This window comes from Natator depressus, chromosome 11 (assembly GCF_965152275.1).
Source record: "Natator depressus isolate rNatDep1 chromosome 11, rNatDep2.hap1, whole genome shotgun sequence".
Classification (NCBI taxonomy): Eukaryota; Metazoa; Chordata; order Testudines; family Cheloniidae; genus Natator; species Natator depressus.
This window is the reverse complement of record NC_134244.1, coordinates 29,361,272-29,367,271: the sequence shown is the minus strand read 5'-3', so window position 1 is coordinate 29,367,271 and position 6,000 is coordinate 29,361,272.

The window sequence follows — 6,000 nt, the reverse complement described above, 5'->3', positions numbered from 1 at the left end:
CCCTGCACTGTAGTCAGAATGGCTGCAGCAGTTCTGTTCCTGAAAGATCTCACTGACATATACTGCTAAGGTAGTGGCTTGCTTTGGTTTTCTGGGTTCTGCTACAGAGATATATTGAGCCAACTGACAGGCTCATAATCAACAACAACTGTGGAACTGGGAGATATGACAATATTGAAAGAGAAGCTTATTCCCTCTAAAGCAGGCAGAGAGGCAGAAAATTATTATTTCACAAAGGAAGAAAGCCTGACATTGGCTCTGGTTTCCCACCTCTAGGTTGAACTAGGTGACATTTGTAACAGTCTCCAGCAGACAGTCATAAAGGATCGTAAGGCTATCATAGACTCCAGTGAAAACCGAACACACTGTCAAGCCAAAAGTTAAACATACATATACAACTGATCACTGTGCAGAGATGCAAGTAAGAGGCGTTGGCTCTAGAACTTTGGGGTCATGCATAAACCTTCAAGGAACTTGCATCTCTCTCACTTAGGGTAGTAAGGTAATGTTAGTGAAAACATTTGTTGCTCTTCTTTATGATGTTATTAATAAGGAATATAATAAGGTATGTGCCTCGCCTCAGGGTTACTGTTTCCCAAATGAAATTCGTATGGTTAGGAATTGCTCCCATATGCTTAGTGTTCTTTGCTAGACAGTGCCTCAAAGCTGCTATAATAATAATAAAAATGTGTGGGGTTTCATAACTACTGGTTTTGTTGTCTATAGAGAAACCCTTGGTAAATGCCTTAGTTTCACTCCCCCAGGATCAGGGAATAGATGCAGTGGTTTCTTCAGGCTTTCCCACCCTTTGACTAGCCCTGAAATAATTGTAAGAATGAACGAATCATATTTTCTCTATCCACTACAAGATAGTTGTCTGTGCATTTTTCATGAGCATTGATGAGTGGCACAGATGGGAATTGTGGACACTGTAGGTAGCAAGGGATGAATAAGAATATCAGGTATGTCAAATCTCTCTTTGCAAATTGCCTTAGCCTTCATAACCACACACTGCTAAACTCATGATGTCCATCACTGCCATTAAATCTTGGTAGACTTTTTGAATGGGCTGCATAGTAGTACTTGATATGCCAGGAGGTGACAATTTATTTTACTGATTTCACATCATGTAGGGAATGTGCCCATACTCTTTTTGGAAGACTTGGTTAAATTGATACATCCTCTTATACGTTGAAAAAATCCCTCCATTTGCTTAGAGTCTGAGTTAAGGAGGAGAAATTCACAAGCTAGGGCAAGGGTGATGAGGCTGCAGTACAATCTCATCCCATCCCTCAAAGATGCAATTACAGTAGACTTGAATAGCAGCTGCAGCCCCTCTGTGCCACGTGCATAGGGTACTAGAGCTACTGGATCCATGTAAATATCCATCTGTACCCCCCACCAAGCCCATCCCCAGATCACCCCTATTGTGTTCCTTCATATTAGTGGATGTGTAGACCCTTCCCGTAGCATGCAGGAGGTGTGCAGCCACACCTGTGTCACACAGTAGACAGACACCGCTTGCAGCCCCTACACCAGGACTTAAATGTTGTGCCTGAGATTGGCATTCTGCTCCAATGATAACTTGCATCCACAAAAAGGGCACCATTAGTTGGGCAGAGGGGTGTCCGCATTATAATGTCAGCACTATTGATTTGATTCAGGTGGACGCATTTGTACTGGCATTTAGGAACCATTGTTTTCATGATCAATATCAATTTTTCTAGTCTCTTCCCACAAGGTCACTCCTAGATCAAATTCACCCAAATGCAGAATGGAATAAATAGGTGCAGCTCCCAGGAAAGCCTTTGGGTCAAAATCAGAAATGGGGTAAATCAGAGTGTAAAGCGTTATGCTGGGAGTACATTGATCAGAAACCAGGAAACAGGTACATGAATGGTCAACATCATATAATTTGCACTCATTTAGCATTCAGTGAGTGAGTGAATATGGTTATTGTGGTAAGTAGTACAAAGGGGTCCTTAAAGTTGTTTCAAACTGTTGGAAATGAGGCTGCCATTGATCACAAAGAGGAAATCCATTTTTATATTTCTTGAAAGCCAACTAATGCAATGTTCCCCTCCCACAGAAAATTCTACAAAAAGAGCACCCTGTGGGGAGGAACATCATGAAATTTTCTGTGAATTCTTCCACTGGAGGCAGCATTTGTCTCCCCATGGGTGAAGCAGGCATCTTCTTTCAAATCCTGCAGATCACCCAAGATCCTCATCGGTCTCTAGGATCTGATTGAGGCAGAGAGTCATACATGGGGGTCCTGTGCTGTCACACCACTCCAGACCCCCCTCTCCATGGCAGCATCTCTTCAATGGCAGTTTGCACAGCACAGGGGAGCACCACAGGGAAGTGAATGCAGATTTCAGGCTCCCACCCTCTTCCCATTCCCTGGCCCACTGCCTCCCAATCACTGATCCTCAGCACTGTGAAGAGCCCTGCATGAGTCTGGGGAAGGGAGGGATTGTACCTCAGAGGTGGCTGACCTCTCACTTCTATGCAGAGGGAGAGATTTAGGGGACAAAATCTTGTGCATAGTCCTTGCTAATGCAGTAATATTATTACACTCCCAGACTAGGAAATGTCCCATCTCTTCCATGTAGTTCCTGATATACCTGTCTTTTGTATTTTTCAGGTAATACCAGTTGATTTCGTAACTTGGTTTTCCAATAAAGTATTCCACCTGTATCCAAATGCAACCGATACCATTCACACATCAGAGCTAAGATCTTACCACATCATTGTGTGTTCTCTTGATTATTCAGTTTGTGCCCCAAGGACTTATAATGAAGAATTTTAGCAATAGCTGGATCTTCCTTCTGAGCTGTCAAAAGTCTTTTTGTAGAATAGGCTTTATGGTGGATATAATACCCAAGGAGAAGTCCTCTACTGCCAAAAAGTTGGTAGTAATATCTGCTAACCAAGATATCTTGCTATCTCTTTGTACATCCAAGGACTATAAGACAGAATCTTTGCTCATCTCTTCTGTGCATTCTGCCACATATTTTTCCATATCAATGGCATTCTGTATAAAACATCTGCCTCCACACTAGATTTCTCTGAATAATATCTAACTTTGAAGATAAAGTCAGCTAATTCTGCAATCTACCAGTTTGCTGTGACATTCAGCCTGGCAGAAGTGAAAACACAGATTAGTGAGTTGTTACTACTTTAAACCATAAAGGATTGTGCGGAGTATAGCTAGTCACAGAATTTGTCCATTACACCCCATTTCAAAACTAGAAACTCCAGATTTCCTGAATTAAGGTGATAATTTTTCTCAGCTGCAGTTAGTGTTCTTGACCCTAAACCAATGACTCTCAGTTTACCTTCCTGACGTTGGTATAAAACTGCACCTGATCCCTTATTGGAAGCATCTACATAAAGGATAAAGGGTAAGGCAAAACTGAGACAGAATATTATTGATGGTTGAACCGGGCAGTTAATCAACTGGTTTATATTGCTCAGTCCAGGTAACTGGCTGTTTAGAGGGTCTCTCTCCAAGTCTTTTTCCTTGCCCTTTGACTTCCTTCTTTTTCGGAGTCCACTTTTGACAGTGTTGCGTGTCAAATTCCAACGGAACAGTCAACAAGTCATACAATGCTTTGCTAGATGAGAAAAATCTTGATTGTACCTTCAATAGTAGGTGAAGAAGCCTAACAGCTTTCAAAGTCCCCCTCCGGTGTGTGGTGGTTTTGCTGCAAGAGCACGAACACCAGATGTGTCAGCTGAATCCACCATATATCTTTCAGCACATACCACCATTCCCAAGTAATGTATCTCAATCTGAAAGAGTGCACTTTTAGAAGCTTTCAGCTTAATTCCATGCTTCTGAACTGTTTCAATACTCTCCTTACATTCCTCAAATGTTCTTCAATAGTGCCACTGTACACAAGGACATCATCTCGGTAGGGAATACATATCTCTCCCCTAAATTCTGCAAGGCACTTTGCATGCACTGCTGGAAGGCAGCAAGTGCATTTGTTAATGTAATGAAGGCTGTGTGAGGTGACAGCTTTCTTCAGCCACAAAACCTGGATGGAAGGTCTTCCCTTGATCTAAGACATAGAACCAAGATTTATCACTTAATCAATTCAAAACATCTTGGATTTGAGGGATGGGTTGTCTTCTGGTATTTATAGTAAGGGATGATATTTCTATTAAATTCCCGATAGTCGATGCAGAGTCATAAACTGCCGTTCCTTTTCTGGACACATATTACTGGTAATGAAAAAGAAGACTTTGATTTTGTGATGCATCCCCTGTTCAGGAGAACTTGCAGATATTCCTTTATCTCTTTATATAGTGGATGGGGCACTGAGATGTAAATCGTCTGTACTGGCTGCTGGTCATCTAACTTGCTATGCATCTGCAGAGTAGGGATCTTTCCCATGTGTCCATCACCTCTGGAGAAAACTTTGGACTCCTCTTTCAAGATCTGCCTGGCCATTTTCCTTTGCATCTTTGATAAACTGCTTCGGATGTTCAGACAGATCTCGATCATCACCTCTGCTTAGAGGTTGTTCTCTTTGTTGCCTCAGTCCTTGATCCATGATATCACATCTCTGCCTTTTAACACTGATGCCACCAGTAAGGATTTTATCTGTGGAATGTTCCCTGGAATTTCAGAATTAATCTGCTGTAAATTTCCCAGCACAATCTGTCCTTTCAAAAAGACGTCATGTTTTAATGGGTTATTCACAGGGATATTTATCCAGCAAGATGATCCTTTAGGTATTTTGACTAATGTTTCTTTTATGTCCAAATCCTCAGAACACTGAACAGCAGCATCTAGCTCAAATATTGCCACTCAACTTTCAGAATTGAGGCCTGCATGAGCCCAACATGTTACACTAGTGGTTTTTCCTTCAGGGATAATTACATTCCTTCTCCCTACTTTAAACACATAGTTTGTCTGAATTGTTGTTTCTGATGGTGTTCCATTCTAGGGGCTGGTGCCTCATTAAGTACATTACAGTGGCGGTATTTGACTATCTCCTCAGTAACATTGTAGCTAATGATCAAGTTCTCTAATTTGTGTGAGTAGACCAGCACAGGAAAAGTCAAGATTTCAACATCTTTGCTTAATTGGAACTGGACTTAAATCCACCCTTTGTAAGGGATTTGGCAGCTTTAAGATCAAGCCCATCTTCTATTTCCAATAACCCTTCAAGCTTTTTAAGGCATGTCCCTGGGAGATTATCTTCCACCCACTGACTTGAGACCATGCCCACAATGCTCCAGTGTCCCATCAATCTTGAGTGTTTACTTTATTGAGGAAACACCATGCTTGCCGTACATCTCTTTCCAACTAAATTAGCTACTCTGGTTTGCTGCTTGGGTATTAGGTGGCAAATGAAGGCCGCTCCTGGTAAATCAGATACAGTATCAGTTTGGTCTCTGCTCTCTTGTGATTTTCCTGCACGATATCCTGAGTGGTTTTTCCTGCCACATCTGAAACAGTGGTACAAGTATTGCCTCTACCAGATTGCCTACAGCTAGCACATCCTGTCTGCATGCCTGTTCATACCATTATCAGTTCCTTTGTCATGCACCTGGACAGCTTGCTCATATATTAATTTGAGTTTTCACACCTTTGATTTACTCAATTCTGGCCTGTAGTTCCCATATCTCATTCATCAGAGAGTCACCTTTGGAGACTCCTTTTCTCTTGGGAGGAGGTGCTGCTTTACTCTGTGACCTGTGCTCGGTGTAGGGTGATTGCACAGACCTACAAGTTACTGCCTTAGTACATGCTCTATTCCACAACTTCTGTTGTTTCTCTACCTCCTCACCTATGGCTGTGTGCAGCTTCTCAAACAAAGTCTCATCTGCAACCTAATTATTTTTTTTTTAAGTAAGGTCACATTACAGTCCGAATGTTGTCATTCTGCAGGCCTGTCAGGCCTGAAGGGAGGAACATGTTTTGTTCAGGGACAGGGTCATATCTTGGGTCAGAGTCAGCTTCTTATGAGGCAAACAATACTT